This window comes from Sapajus apella, unplaced genomic scaffold (genome assembly GCF_009761245.1).
Source record: "Sapajus apella isolate SASKATOON/1434 unplaced genomic scaffold, GSC_monkey_1.0 scaffold7, whole genome shotgun sequence".
Lineage (NCBI taxonomy): Eukaryota > Metazoa > Chordata > Mammalia > Primates > Cebidae > Sapajus > Sapajus apella.
In genome coordinates, this window is record NW_022436947.1 from 18,295,127 (window position 1) to 18,312,095 (window position 16,969).

The 16,969-nt window shown below is 39.7% G+C and overlaps 1 protein-coding gene across 22 annotated transcripts in view; it reads left to right on the plus strand.

Moving 5' to 3' along the window:
• Positions 1–16,969, plus strand: part of CADPS2 (calcium dependent secretion activator 2) — a 508,211-nt gene that overhangs the window by 22,661 nt on the left and 468,581 nt on the right. The window lies entirely within an intron of this gene.

A 16,969-nucleotide genomic window follows, 5' to 3' on the forward strand; every position in this document is an offset into this window, starting at 1 on the left:
TAGAATGGCTGTTATCAATTAGATGAAAGATAAATGCTGGCAAAGATGTGGAGAAAGGTGAACTCTTATACACTGTCAGTGGGAGTGTAAATTGGCACAGCCATATGGAAAACAGAATGAGAGTCCTGCAAAAAATTAAAAATAAGACTACCATGTTATTCAGTAATCCACTGCTGGGTATCTATTCAAAAGAAATGAAATTTGTATTGAAGATATATATACATATATATATGTATATATATATATATTTTTTTTTCCATGTTTACTTCAGCACTGTACACAATAGTCAAAATATGGAAATCAACTGAAGTGTCTGTGTCTGTCATTGGATGAATGGATAAAGAAAATGTGGTGTATATACTTATACCATTACTATTTAACTATAAAAAGGGCTACTATTTATAATAAAAAAGAGAATGAAATTCTGTCATTGGTGACAAAATGGATGAATCTAGAGGACCATATGTTAAGTGAAATAAACCAAGCACAGAAGGACAAATACTGCATAATTTCATTCATGCGGAATCTAATAAAGTTGATCTCATAAAAATAGAGTATAATAGTGGTTACTATTATAGGGCTGGGAAGAGTAGTGGGTACAGGGGTTTAGAGATAGGTTGGTCGATGGGTACAAAATTACAGTTTTATAGGAGAAATAAATCCTGATGTTCTATTGCATAGTAGGGTGACTAGGTTGACTATAGTCCATTTATTTTTAAATAATTTATTCTTTCGTAAATGTTTTAATGTTCTTTATCCTTGGGTGTTCTAAAGTGTTACAGTTGCCTTTAGCTTAAAACATTTATTATGGCTGTGCAGTGTCTCACACTGGCAATCACAGCACTTTGGGAGAATGACAGGAGAGTTGCTTGAGGCCAGGAGTTTGAGACCAGCCTGGACAAGAAAGTGAAACCCTGCCTCTACAAAAAAATAAAAAGTAAAAAAATCAGCTAGGCATGGTGGCACATGCCTGTGGTCCCAGCTACTTGGAAAACTGAGGCAGATGATGACTTGAACCAGGAGTTGAAATCTGCAGTGGGCTATGATTACACTCCGGCAATCCAGCCTGGGTAACAGAGCGAGACTCTGTCTTGGGAAAAAAAAAATGCTGTGCCAGACATTTGTTGGTGACAATCTAGAGATAGGAGCATGTTCTTCCAACTTTTGGCTAGTCTCTTATTTTTTGTGAACTTGGAATGGGAGGAAGTTGGGAGGTAAAAAGTGGAATTTGCTTTTCTTTTTTCTTTTTCTTTTTTTTTTTTTTTCCGAGACGGAATTTCGCTCTTGTTACCCAGGCTGGAGTGCAATGGTGCGATCTCGGCTCACCACAACCTTCGCCTCCCTGGTTCAAGCAATTCTCCTGCCTCAGCCTCCCGAGTAGCTGGGACTACAGGCGCGCGCCACCATGTCCAGCTAATTTTTGTATTTTTAGTAAAGATGGGGTTTTACCACGTTGACCAGGATGGTCTCGATCAATTGACCTCGTGATCCACCTACCTCAGCCTCCCAAAGTGCTGGGATTACAGGCGTGAGCCACCGGAGTTTGCTTTTCTTTTGGGTGGGGTAGCTCCTTGAAGTTATCCTACTGTTTTTGTTAGTGTACTTATAAATCCCAGCATGTTCTATTTGTATGAATTTTCTGATCATCCTCTTAAGATTGTTTGTTGTTGACAAAGAGGTGTTTTTATCTGCCTTTTGACTTTAGTGGAGGTATACAGAGGTACTGTATTAAGTTTGCTCTGGAGAGTCATTATACAGTTGGCCCTCCACATCCATGGATTCAGGGATTCAACCAACTGCAGACTGAAGATATTTGGGGAAGAAATTACAAGTAAAATTACAAATAAAAAATAAGACAGTATAGTAATGGTTTACATAATATTTATATTGTATTAGGTATTATAAGTAATGTGGAGAGGATTTAAAGTATACAGGAGAATATTATATGTAAATACTATGCCATTTTATGTAAGGTTCCGAAGCATCCATGGATTTTGGTATTCAAGGGGGTCCTGGAACCTATCCCTCATGGATAACAAAGGATGACTATAATATTATAGTCATGTGTATAATTAAAACATTGTCTACTTTTCATTTTTTGAGTGACTTAATTGTTTTAGCTTTGACTTCCTGTGTCCTACTGGAGCCATTAGCTAGAATAAGACCTATAGGTTCTAAAATGACCTTGATATGATAAAGTAAACAATTGACTGGAGAAAGCAATTTCAAAGCAAATTGAAACTCATTCTGTGGCATGTTTTTGCTTAGAGGCATAATCAGGTATTGTATACATTAAGACAGGCATAAAAAATTAAAAGGATGTCACCAAATTAATTATCTAATTCTGTTGAACAGATGGCTCCGATATTCAATTGTCTATAAAACTTTTAAGAGTCCTTTGGGGTATTTTTCTTTAATGTAATATAATGTAAACTTTCAATTAATTAAAACGCGGTGAAATTGAAAATACTAAGCAGTTTTAGGAGCAAAACAGGAAATGAAGAGTAAGAAGGGGAATCAGGAATGTATTTTGAAAACTAACTTCTGAGGTTGAGAGAGACCTGAATTCTATTTTAACTTTCTGACAGAAGTTGCCGCATTCTTTTTATATGCCTGGCCCTCAGGCCCTGTTCCCTGACCATATCAATATGTAATGTCTTCAGTAGGTAGTACCATCTGTGTATTTCCCTAAGGGCCAAATGCAAATTAACATTTTACTAGCAACTTATTTTTTTCTCATTAAAGATAGCTGTATGTAGCATATTTGCTTAAATACCACACTTTTTACTTGTTCTCACCAGGGACCTCACTATGCTCCCAATGTTTTCATTTATTTTAGAATTATATATTGGTGTCCAGTGGCCACACAGCAGAACAATCTCTGTAATGTCATGAAAATATATAGTTTAAAATGTCAACTACGTATAATGTTTTTCAAATATTAATGCTTACCAAGTTCTAAGATGTTGTTCTTTAGAGAATGAAGGTTAAAAGCAAGCGATAAAACACATATGGCTTTTAGAAGAAATGAGTGTGATGGTTATAACTGACACTTGAAGTCTTAGAAGTTTGAGCTCATCGTTTTCTATTTCTGTATTTGCTCAGAGAATGTAAACAATCTGAGTAAGGTCATACAGTTTATAAATGATGGTGTTTGACTTTGAACTGAGGCTTTTGTGCCTCTAAATCCTTAGATCTTTACCTCAGGTGTTTCTCAAGGTGTCTTTCTTTTTTTCTTGCAAAATAAGAGCTTTGTTTCTTGTATGAAAGCTCTATTTAAAACCATTTTATTAGATTACACTGAATTTGAGAGTATGTGGGTATATTGCAGGACAAATCGTGGACCACTGAAGCATTAATACACACAGCTAAAGCCTGATGTGAAGTAACTTGAGTCTTTTTGTCATTTTCCACAGTGGCTTTATAAAGGGGGTTATTTAGGATTGTTTGGGAAACTCATTTGAATAGGAAATCTTAGAATGTCAGGACCTTATAATTGGATTCTGAATTCCCATAAGCTGTAATAGACTCTTTCTAAATGCTCAGGTGTTTATTGATCTTGATTGCAAGTCTCTGCCCTTAGGGGCTTCGTACTCAGGGCTTCCCACTTCTTTCCCAAAGTAACGTTGAATCTGGTTATGGCAAGTTCCCATCATTTAATAAATAACTCAACCTGAATTTCTCTTTTGCTTTTTCACTTTTTACTATTTACTGTTTTTTGTTTATTACTCATACATCTCCAGACCTGTAATGTATTTTTCTGAATGCAGAAATGCCTATAGTAAAGTGTTTGGAAAGTACAGAAACATAAAAAGAAATAGAGGGGGAGAAATGTGTGAAGGGACCAGCCGTAATAATGAGTGCAGAGCAGTTCATCCTTATCATTATTGTTTGCATGCCTATTTTCCCCCATTAATGATGCCATGAAAACAGTTTTGAATCTTGCTTTTCCCTTAGCATTGTATCCTAAATATTTTCCTGTTCAAAAAGCTCTAATATTTCAATGGTTATATATTCTTTTCTTATATCATAATTCGTGCCATGATGACTGTCTGCAAAAACCTTATGAGGAGAGGAGGGATAGATTAACAATATTTCTAGACTGGGAATATAAAATTAGGAGCATATACTTTTTAATGCTTGTAACATACTGAATAATTCTCTGGAACAAGTGAGCTGACACATATAATACTAAGAATAGTTTGTAAGACTATACACCTCAGTGCAGCATTGCTAATCTTGAAATCATATTAAAGTTGTCTTTGTAAAGTTGGTTTCATTTTTTAACAAAAACGTATGCAGTGCTTACCATGCTTTATAGATAATTTGTTAGATGTCTTTGTATATTTCATGAACACAAAGGATACCTTGTTTTACTTTGTATCTTTACTTTTTTTTTAAATGTTAGTTAAAATGTCCACTTGGCATATATTTTTAGCCATTGTTGTGCCCTGGTATGGTGAGGGCTCTTGTGAAGCAAGCTGGGAGCCAAGACTTCAAGGTTTGAGGTGTGTGTTAACTTGTAAGTAGAGGTCTGGGTGTTCTGGGAAGATTAGTGGCAGAAAGAGGAGTTTGGTGCCATTTTAGTAGTGTAGGGAACCACACTACTAAAGTGAGGTGGTTAAGGTAAAGATGGACAAGATGGAGAAGAAAGAAAAAGGTTGGAAGAGAGATTTCAGAAATAGAATTAGAAGCAAGCAAGACCAAATGAGGAGGATTTAGAGATTATTCCTAGAATTTTGCTGGTGCCACTGGTGGGGTGGGGATGCCATTACCAAAATGTGAAACACATGAGAAAAAAGGGATTTGGGAATATTCCAATGAGGCTTATGTTGGCTCTGAACAGAAAGCATTTCTAATAGTAGCTTAAACCACTGGGCTTACTTCATAAGAACACAGGGACTGGGATGTTGGCTTAGTAATACCATCATAAAGCACCCTCTGCCTGTTTTCCTGCTCTTTTATCCCTAGCACGAGGATTTTGCTTTCATGATTGCAACTGCCTGCAAAGGTATCTATGTTCCAGGCAGAAGGAAAGGGGGAAGGGGCCATGGACTCCATCAGAGAGCCACTTCGTTATGGACAGTGAGCACCCCTCCCCACACCTCAACTTCTTTTTACATCTTACTGGCAAAGACCCCAGAAAAAGGGGTTGCTATTTTCCTGGAGGGATCATTTCTTTAGTATCAGCAGTAATATTCCTTAGCAGTATTCTGCCTGGAAGCCAATTCTTCCTATATCAAATTGTGGACATGAAGAAAGGAAGGGAGGAGCCACTGAAAGTGAGAGGTACTAAACACATGTTAATTTATTTATCCTAATAGGAATCCATTCCTTGATACAAACAGATACATACAGAAAAAGGTTGAAAAAAAAATGTGGTAATTGTTGAAAAAAAAAATTGTGTAAGGAAGACTGGGATATTAATATTTGCATGACCAGTCTCTGTCCTGGAGGAAGAGAGAAAAGAAGGGATTTGGAATGAGAGTTAAGTAACCAAAAATATGCAAACATGGAGGTAGATAATAAATTTAATTTTGACCGTGTTTGTGGAAGAGACTTATGCAATAGAAAATAGTGCCTAGAATTTAAAAGAAGTTGTCAGGGCTTGAGATAGATGTAGATGCTGTCTGCATTCGTTTCATATTCAATCGTATGTCTAAAGGACTTAAAAATTCCTGTTTCTAGGCTTTTCCTGCTGTTTCCATGGCTTCTCTTGTTTTCTAAATTCCATTCATTAGGTCTTATTTCACATTCTTTCAAGTTCATACTTTGCTCCTACCAGCCACAAGGTCAGATTCCCCATGACATCCTACCATCCCTGTCAGATTTGCCACTGTTATTTTTTAATTCCCCTCAGAGTTTTCTTGGGTGTGCTTATAGTGTGAATGGAAGGACACTATTTGTGTTTGGAAGTTGAGTTCCAGAGTCTAATTTATTAGAAGTATGACAATTACCACATTTTTTTTCAACCTTTTTCTGTATGTATCTGTTTGTATCAAGGAATGGATTCCTATTAGGATAAATAAATTAACATGTGTTTAGTACCTCTCACTTTCAGTGGCTCCTCCCTTCCTTTCTTCATGTCCACAATTTGATATAGGAAGAATTGGCTTCCAGGCAGAATACTGCTAAGGAATATTACTGCTGATACTAAAGAAATGATCCCTCCAGGAAAATAGCAACCCCTTTTTCTGGGGTCTTGCTTTTTCTCCCATCAGTGTTCTTCTCCCACCCTGACTACAGCAGATGGGGATCAAAGTCACACTTTAAAAAGCTTTCAGACTCTACCACAAACTATGTCCTCTCCAGGGAGAAAAGCTTTTAAATAATTTGAAGCCTTTTATGGGTTCTATTTGTATGGGTTATATTTTCATATATAACAAGTCAGTAAACGTTATCTAATTTTTTTAGGTCTCACACAAATACAGTGATGTCCCTTTATACTATGATTTTCAAGGACGTGATTCCTTTTTGAATTGAACTAAGTGGTATCTAACAGCTGTAGTGCTGAAACAGTGTTTTCATGTTAGTGAGAGTACCTGTTCCTAGGGTCGATTCAGCATTTCCTTTATACCAAACACTTTTGGAAGACTATCACTTTAAGTGTTTTTCTGTGGAAGATTTTGCCCTCTGCTCATACTTGAAGCTAAATTGTCCATCATTGTTTTGCATACTACTTATCTGCAACAGTAATAAGCATTAGTCCTGAGTTTGCTCATGGGACTCTCTCTTGTCCTTGTATGTGTGCAGCACACCTTGTTCTGGTACAGCTAGGCAACATGCTACCTGGTGAGATGTTTGGTGATACTCTATTATAAATGAGGATGGTGTCTTTACATTGACACCTCGGTCACTCAGGTTTCTCTCTACTACCTTTTCTGTTCATCTGCTTCCTCTTCTTTGACTTTTTCATTATTGAGCACTGTGAGTAGAGGGCAGATGAAGGGAAGACCTTCATTTCTTCTTCTTTTTTTTTTTTTTTTTTCTAAGACAAGATTTTACTGTCACCCAGGCTGGAGCTCAGAGGCATGATCATGGCTCACTGCAGCCTCAACCTCCAGGGCTCAGGTGATTCTTCCATCTTGCTTCCCAAGTAGCTGGGAAGCTGGGACTACAGGCACAAGTCACTCACCGCTCTTGGCTAATACTTGTATTTTTTGTAGAGACCAGGTTTCACTGTGTTACCTAGGCTGGTCTCAAACTCCTGGCCTCAGGTGATTCACCTGCCTCAGCCTCCTAAAATGCTGAGATCATAGGCATGAGCCACCACACCCAGCTAAGACCTTCATTTCTGGCAGCTCCAACGACATTGCTCCAGCAGTTACTATGGCCTGGCGTCTGTTGGTGTTGACCGATTGCAGTGGGCTCTTTGAAGGAAGGACAGGGCTAGGGTTTTCTATGAGTGACTCCTGGTACAAGGAGCTTCTGGGACTTTGCCTTGGACTCCAAATAAGACAATGCTTGCAAAGCACTGAAGCTTTGGCATGTACTATATGCCCCTCTACCTTTTCTCCTGCTCCCTTCTCCACATCCCCTTTTCATTCCTGCCTATTTTCAAGATTTAAACAGTTGTATTGATATACATTTATTTGTAACTCTTGATGTAAGGGTATACTAGTCAGGATCTAGTCAGAAAAAAAAAATATATTACCAAGTAGTTCAATAGGGGGATTTGGTATAGGGAACTAATTACAAAGGTATTGAAAAAGCTAAAAGAGCAAATAGGTATCTTTTATATAATTCAGAAGTTACCAACTGCAGGTAGCCATTACCACCCTTTGGGCTAAAGGAACAAAGGGAGGAGTTGTTATCAGAGCCAACAAGGGAGCTGCCTGGTGGGAACTCAGCTATAGCACAGGAACTTCTTGGTGAGAGCAGAACTGAGGATCTGGGCCAACCAGGGGTAATTGGAACTGTGCAGGGGGCATCCCACAGGGGGCTGGAATAATGGAGGATGTGGCCACTCTGCAAATGCCACCTGGAGCAGAGGAGGTAGGGGAAGAAATACCCTGACCTTTCTCTTCCTCGTTTATCTGATCTCCTGCTAGTTTCTCATTAGTCTATTGACATCAGAAGCCAGCTGTCTAGGACTGTAGTTTGTAGGGTTCAATCATGTGAAGTGGAAGGCAGGAGAATAAATGGGAGACCAAACAGACAGAGGACTGGCACAGAGGCCAAGGCCTTTTCCTTAACTTACATGGTTCCTATGATTTTAGTTGTGCATTATTTTCCTAATGCAAGTCACTTCCCTAAGCACTTTCTATCATTTCCATTTTAGATATTTTTATGGTGGATTTTTGGAGTGGGGATTGCAAAGCAATCTGCATGTAGGATTCTGCAGTAGCTCCTAAATTTGTTTTCCTGCTTCCATCCTTACCACCCCCAACCCTTATCTGTTCTCTATATGTAGTCAGAGTGATTCCTTTTATAACAGAAATCAGTTTGCTTCTCTGTTCGGTACCTCCAGTGGGTTCTATTTCACTGCCAGTAAAAGTGAAAGTGTTTATAGTGGCCCACCAGACCCTGCATGATCTGTCCTCCCACCTCTCCCCCTTGCTCTCTCTGCTCCAGCTAAACTTGCTTCCTTGCTGTTCCTGGAGCCTCCAGGCATGTTCCTGCCTCTGCCTTTGTGCTTACTGTTCTCTGTACCTGAATGCTGCTTCCCCAGGCATCCCTCTTTTGCCTTTAATTAACCATTAACTCAGTGAGGCTATCCCTGGCCTACACACACACACACACACTCTCTCTCTCTCTCTCTCTCTCTCTCTCTTTCTCTCTCTCTCTCCCTCCCCCCCCCACCCATCTGTAAGCTTTCTACTTTCCTTCCCTGTTTTGCACTAATTACCCCATGATATAACACATTAATTATCCTCCCCCTACACACATAAATGTAACCTGCATGAGGGCGGGAATTTTTAAAAATTCTTCTGTCAGTTTTGTTGATAGAACAATGCCTAGTACCTGTTATAGTTGAATGAATGACTGAATTCAGGCATCATTGAATGACTTTCTAGATCTCCTAGGTAGAGTCCTTCATAGATTTTTAAGATTTCATTCCCCTAATCTTTTTCAGTTGCGTTAATTATATTTAATGTGACAGCAATAATTTATCAATTTGCTTTTAATGAGTCTTTCCAAAATGTTTAACTTAATTTTTAATAGAAAAAAAGCTTTTTCACTGAAATTTTTGAGTCAGTAAAGACTTCTAGATTCAAATTACAGTTCTGGTGCTTACTAGCTGCATGGCCATGGCTTACTTATGCCTCAGTTTCCTGGTTTGTATATAGGGGTGATAGTAGTACCCATGTCTTTGTGGCTATGAGTATTACATAGATGCATGAAAGATACTTTAAATAGCCTATACAGTAAGGGCTCTGATATGGTTTGACTGTGTCCCCACCCAAATCTCATCTTGAATTGTAGCTCCCATAATTCCTGTGTGTCGTGGGAGGGATCTGGGGGGAGGTAACTGAATCATGGGGTTGGGTCTTTTCCATGTTATTCTCATGATAGTGAATAAATCCCATGATATCTGAAGGGTTTATAAAGAAGTGTTCCCCTGCACACGCTGTCTTGCCTGTTACCATATAAGATGTACCTTTGCTCTTGCTTTGTCTTCCGCCATGATTGTGAGGCCTCCCCAGCCACATGGAACTGGGAGTTCAATAACCCTCTTTTTCTTGATACAATTACCCAGTCTTGGGTATGTCTTCATTAGCAACATAAGAACAGACTAATACAGGTTCATTAAGTCTTAGCTATTAATTTTAGTATGGTTTACATGCTGAGACCAGGAAGAACACACCCCTCAGGCTTCCTCCTGTGGGAAGCATAATTGACTGATAGCTGAATTGCTGCTCTTCTGAGTCCACCTTCACTATGAGGCCATGCTTTCTGTGGACTTTTCTGAGCCAGTGATTGGGCACAGAAGGGAGAGCTAGACCCATTCCTGTCCTCTATTGGGCGATTTTAAGCTCAAGGACTCCTCACTGGCCCAGCTGAACATCCCTGGGGACTGCACTATAGTATAGTCCCCCTTTCTTCCCTCTTGTAGACATCACTCCTGCACCTTGTTCTGAGTGTTCTCCTGTTCCCTACTCCAAGATATCTTTTGCATGTTTAATTTTGTGTTGGTATCTGCTTCTTGGCAACCCAAATGAATGCACATGGCATTGAAATATTAGTAATTATAACTCATTATAATGATAACTAACTGACATATATGAGTTGAGAAACACAACTCTCTTATTGTAGGCATACAACTTAGCTGGTCTTAGTGGGAGCAGAGCTACTTGGCCAGTGCTCATTAGCTGCCATAAGCTGGTCAGGGTAAGCATAGCATATTGGCAGGAGGAACAGAGAACATCAACTAAACTGGGTTGCAAGGAGGAAGGCCAGCCCCTTAAACTCTGGTGTTAGGCACAGGGACAGTGCCAGTGTCATAGAGGGGCTGGTAACTGGGGTGTTATTTTGATCAAGGTGTAATGAATGCATGATGGAAGACAATTGATAATAAGGCTTTGTGGGCTCAAAGGCCTTAGCTGCAGCCTGCTTCTCTCTCTAGGAGAGTACTAGAAGCTGGAGGATGGGGATGGGGGACCCCAGAGTTCCCTACAGATAAAGCATCAGGAAAGGGGAAGAAAGTTGAGTTCCCCGAGCTCCCCCCTTTCCAGAGAAGTTAATGTTTCTGGTTAAGCACCTCCAAAAAGAGAGAGAGATACAGATATTGCCAATAAAATAATAAAATGTGCACACTACCCCAAGGAAGGCATCATCAAGGTTGGTGGCAGTTGGTGCACACCCCACCAGAATCTATAATTGCTTTAGGAGGGCTTCAATCTCCTGCAACCCAGTGCTCTGGGGAGGGCAGGTGTCACCCCCTTAGGAGGTGATCTGACTCAGCAGGGCTGAGAAGTCCATGTCTGCAATGGAGGAGAAGTTTTTATCCCCTGAAAGGAGGCTGTTGGGGAGTCCCCGGGCCCCCAGTGGAGCAGGAGCTAGGTCAGGGGGCCTCTGGGCCACTGTCACTAGGTGAATTATAGCCTCAGGGTACTCCATCAACATGGGCTCAGTTGTATGGGGGGCCATGGGTATGCCCTGGTTCAGCAGCTGCTGAAACTCAGACTTGTTGATGGATGCCAAGTCTGTGAACATGGCTGGGTGTGTGCTATTGACAAGCAAGGCGCCCAGGTCTTCATCAAATTGCAGCAGTAGCAGGGCTTCTGACAGCATTCCTTCCCCAGCCAGGGCAGGTGGGCCTGCAGCCTGAGGAGGGCTTGGGGTTAGGACTGGGCCAGGAGCTGCGGCCTGGGCCAGAGCTGATGCCATGCCTGGGGCAGGGGCTGGGGCCTGGGCCAGGACTGGGGGAGGGGCTGGGGCCAAGGCTGAGACCTGGCTTGGGATCTGCCCAGAAGGAAACACCATGGTGGGAAACTTACCGTAGTTGATGGTGCTCAGGGATGATGTAAAGGGATAGGGCTAGGGGGTTGGCTTGGGGACAGGGTTTTCACTGGCCATTGTTGGAGCTTCTACTGAGAAATTGTATTGGCTTTTTAAATTGAAAGCTCCTTGAATGCAAAGAGCCAATCAAATGCCTCTTTTATAGCAGCCATAGCTGCTGGCTATGGTAGTAAACATATACATGCTTAATAACAATTTGTTAAATCAACGTTCCTTATGCACAGACTCTGTTTTCACTTTGCTTGGAAAATGTGAGTAGGTGATAAAGATGTTGCCAACAGCTGGGAACTGCAGAGACTGAGAAGCTCCAGAGTTTATGAACTTTGTGACTTCACCAAGGAAACGTCCTTGGAAGTCTATGGCAGTGGCATTTCTGATGTCCCGAGTACAAAAATAACCAAGCTTTCAAAATTTGTTCTGTGCTCTATTTTAAAAGAGACTTGGTAAAATGCAAAGTAAAATGGTTTTTGGTGATTTTTGACTAAGCAAATTAAATATAAGTGAAAAAATAGTTTCCTCCAGATTTTTTACAGATCGAAGAGAGCTTCAGAATGTTCCAACGTTTTTTTGTAAAGAAAGCTTAAAAGTTTTTGATAAACATCAATCAGATTTGTGTTTATGAAAAATAGCGGGCAACCAACATGCTTAAGCTAATCAATCATTGATAGCAATGCAAATTTCTGAGTTGTCTCTGGATAGTTTAGTAGGAGGCTAAGTTTAGGCTGAATTTTGTCCTTAGTCTTCAAATGAAAACTGTAGATGCAGACGGTTGAAAGGTGTAGTAATTATTCGTTAACCTGCCTGGGACTTTGGAAAGCAGCTTTCATGCTTTTGCATGAAAACTCTTAATAGAACATGAAAAGCTGTTCCAAGATACCTCAAGAGTATTTTTTTCCTAGTAAAGTCTTCAGAAAGATAGCTATTGTGTGTAAATCCCCAGGTTCCTAGATGTAGTTCCTCTCCCTTTCCCATCTTCCTTATCTCATGTGAGTTGTTTGAAGCTGCTGGTTACTTAGGTGTCTGAAACTCTTGGGGAAAAAGTCACATATGTCATGGCATTTTACACAGAGATGCAAGGTATTAATACAGTCCACTAACGTGGAAATACTTATTTTAACCTGCAGTAACCTCTGAATGAGAGAATGAAACAAAATATAATGGGGGTAAAAACACAGGCATTTGAGGCTGTGGCATATGTTTGAATTGCAGCTTTGCCACTTTCTAGCATTGATCCTTTTTAGCTCTATAAAAGTTCTTTATTTTTTACCAACCAGCGACAGATACCAATAGCATCTGATCTTGAATATATTAGAGCCTTTGGAGGTCCTTGCTCCTCCACTGTGAGGACACTTAGCCTAGACCTGGCCCATGGTAGCCTGTAGATAAATGGGCTTTTTTCTAGGAGGTTGTGCAAATGTTTGCCAATTTAAGGAGGGCCCTTTTACCTCTTGAATCTTTCCTTTGCAATTGAGGAGAGATTCAGTTTCTCCTTTCCCCATTGTTACACCAGTGACCTCTGAGGGCTCTGTCGCAGAGGAAGGGTTTGTCTTCCTGCAACACTGCTGTACTGGGTACTTCTCTCTTGATTGTGCTGGTTACTGGGCTTAAGAGTAAGCATTGCTTTAATCAGAGACATTCCTGAAACTACAAGACCTTAGCTAAAGGCAAAATGTTGAGTATTGTAATAAGATTAAGACCTAGCTATAGGCAAAACATTGAGTATTATGATGAGACTTAGCTATAGGCAAAGTGTTGAGTGTTCTAATGAGATCAGGTTCAAACCTTCCGTCCTGGCAAATCACCACGCAGTTGCTCTAGAACACTTGTTCCAGAACATTTGTTCCCACCTCATACTGTTGCTTTCATATAAACATGATGTTTTATTGGCTTTGCTACATTGCTTTCAACCACATGCATTTAACAAGTGCTTTAATATATACTATCACCATTCTAACCACTACTACTCCTATTGAGTTTTTTGTTCCTTTCCATAAGTGAAACAATTTGCATTAAGGAGATTAAAATCTAAGTAAGTATGCGTTCAGGCGGTAACCAATAGGACTATGGTGGGTTGGCATTGCAGCTTCACAATTTCCTAGAAATGGGAGGTAAAGCAAATTTACTTTGGAAAATCTAAGTTTCCCATGGCCATAAGCTTAGAATCTTTCCCATAGAAATGTTTTTAATGATTAGAGAAAAAAAAAACTCTAATTTAAGTAGGTGCAGCAAAGGCTTCATATGTTTTGGCCATTTTTTGTAACAAACAAATGGTATGGGAACAATACAATAAAATGGCAAAAGATATACAGCTCAACACATAATTATTGAAGAAAGTAAAAGACTCATCAGAGTTGAAATGAGTTTATCACAGAAGGCAGGAGGTGAGTGTTCAGCTGGACTAGAAGAGATGAATACAGGCTGGGCTCGGTGGCTCACAGCTGTAATCCCACCACTCTGGGAGGCCAAGGTGGGAGAATTGCTTGAGCCCAGGAGTTCTAGACCAGCCTGGCTAACATGGTGAAACCCTGTCTCTAGTAAAAATACAAAAATTACCAGGGCATGGTGGCATGAGCCTTGAGTCGCAGCTACTTGTTAGGCTGAGATAGGAGAATTGCTTGGACCTGGGAGGCGAAGTTTGCTGTAAGCCAAGATCATGGCACTGCACTCCAGCCTGGACAACAGAGAAAGACTCCATCTCAAAAAAGAAAAAAAAAGAAGGGATGAATATGGAGAATAATGGAGAAAGCAGACAATTCAGGTGATTAGAGCTTTGGCTTTCAAATTCTAACTTGTGTAGTCACTGGTGGAATGTTTTAAAATGCATGTTCTTGAACCTGCTGCCAGGCATACTGGGTCAGTAGGTTTGGTATGAGGCATAGGAATCTGCATTTTAATAAGTACTCCAGCTTTGGCTACTGGCTATACTAAGAAACTTTTGACAGATTTGCTGCAGGGTCATGCACAGCATGGCATACTTTTTTAAGGGAGTGGTGCTGGCTTGAAGATCATCTCAGGAAGTATAAGAGAGCTGTTATGGTCCTTGGCACTTAATTGGCTTTAGTACTTTTGTGTTTTGTTTCCTGGTACCTCATTTTTGCATGTTCAGCCTATTCACTCTTCCTTGCTCCTTATTGAAATGTAAATAACTGGTCAGCCACTGCCTTAAAATTATTGGCTCCTTTATTTAAAGAGTTGCCACAACATAGTCTTCTGCTTCATAACTAATATTGCAATTCCTTTATCATCTGTATTTATCTTTATTTGTATTATCTGTATTATCTTTATCTGTATTTTCATGCTGAATCTGAATATATATCTATATAGTTCATTTAATCTGAGGTGGCATTCCAAACACCTCATTCTTGGCTTTAGCATGCCTTTGTAACACCACTTTTGAAGCTAACCAAATTCAACCTAAAGTTTACTTTCGAAATTTACAAAGCACACCTGTAAAAATTTGCAATATTTGTAAAATATTTACAATGATTTTCTTGTTATATCAGAGATTTATACCTTTTGCTTTAGGCTGCAATTTAGTGTACAATCTTTCCAGCTATTTTTCTTGCACTAGGTTGTTAAATCAGGTTTATATCTTTTTATTCCTTGGATTAGAGATGAATACACCTTGCTTACTAGATTTTGTAGTACCTTTATCACTTAATATTTGAACATCCTTACCACTTTAATATGGCTAAATGGAATATGTAAGATGCAATGCTTACCATTTAGTTTACCCTGCATTACAATAAATATTTAAAAATATTAATTATGAAGTCTTACAGATAAACAGCCAGAACTTCTCATGTTTTCTTACTCCTGATACATAGATGCTCCAGTTTTCCTCTTTGAGGTGATTTTAACCATTGTGTTGAATGAGGGGCCACACAGTGTTGATGAGCAATCATAATGCTATTTTGTGTTTTCTTCTCTGTCCCTTCCAGGACTTTTTGACTAACCTTTCCCTTTGGATGGAATCTCGGATTGGTGCAGTAACTTTGGTTGGATAATAACATGGACAATATATCAAGTTCTCCTATTGCTTGTAGTCCCCAAAAGACTCATTTCAATAATTCATGCCCTGTACTATGTCATAGTTAAAAACCCAAACTTCATTTAACATTGAAGCCTCTCCCCTGTGCATGTGAGCCTGCTCTAGGCTGGAAGCCTGCTGTGGGATAGCTCTTGTGGAGGGCTTCTCAACCCAAGCTTGGGCCTGGCGTCTGACTGTTGAGGGGATGTGGCAAGGAGGAAGGGCAGTGCCACTAAAGAGAGACTGTTGCCATGTGGCATTGGCATACTCTGGGCTTGGCAAGAGTTTGAAGTTAACTCTTTTGTGTGGATGTTTTCCAGTTTTCATTGCCATTGTTGTTGGAAGATTTCTTCCCAGGAGCATCCAACTCTGGCTCTGTGTTGCTGGCACTGCTGTACTTGTGGTTGGTTTCTATGTGATGTCAAACCTTTACCCACTTTCTTTTGAAATCATCTTATGCTGGATAAGAAGCTGCTTTGTGTAAGGTTGCTCTCGGAATGAGTCCTAAGTCTCTTCTTAGCACAGTCCTGGGTCACATCTTAGCACACACACAGTTGGACCCAATAATGGGTGGAGGCAATTTGCAGAGCCACTACTCCACGGACATGAGAGAAAGGTATTTATCACCTCAAATCTTTTATGTTCATTATCCTGCTTCTGACTGACAGCAATACCCCCTTTTCTCCCTCATTTCTGGGATTTGTGATAGAGAATGTAGGTTATTTTATTTGCCTTAACAGCAGGGAATGTGACTAGGAAGCCTTATTTGAAATTTTAAGTCTCTCAAAAGCATCTTGATCTTGCCTATACTATGAGCTTATAGAATGATAAAAACTTGGGGGAAAATGCAAAAAAGGAGCCTTAGATTAAAATGATTTTTTTTTTTTTTTTTACCTTTTTTCATTTTGATGTTGTTTTAGGTCACGTCTGCTTTTACATCTGAGCATTGCTCAGTCTCTTAAGCCTTATGTGAATCCTCCCTACTCACCAAGTCTCTGAAGCTTAAATATTCGTCTGACATTTTTAATCACACCAGACTTCCTGGATTGCCGGTCCTTTATCTGATGTGACTTGGGATCAGCTCTTTATTGTATACATTATACCTGAGCTGCTGAGCATAAACTACATAACTTAGGATACATTACTATAGATGTATTTTTTAAAAGAGATTTTTCTGTTTATTTAATCAATATTGTTTTCTGTGCTAATATTTGAGTGCCAGTCTTCTAAAATGTTTCCTGTGCATTAATATGATAAAACAGGATATCCCATGATATTTTTAGTTTCTCTCACAGTTTGAATATTATAGATGCTTTTTGAGAAGAAAACTCTTAGAAATAAAAAGTGATTAAAATGATATGTCCTTTAGGTGATTCTTCTCCCAGAAATGAGAGTTGTATTAGTGAACAAAGGATCCTGATTTTTCACATATCATTGAGTATCCCATTGGGAGTCAATGGCAAGTGGGGTGTTTGT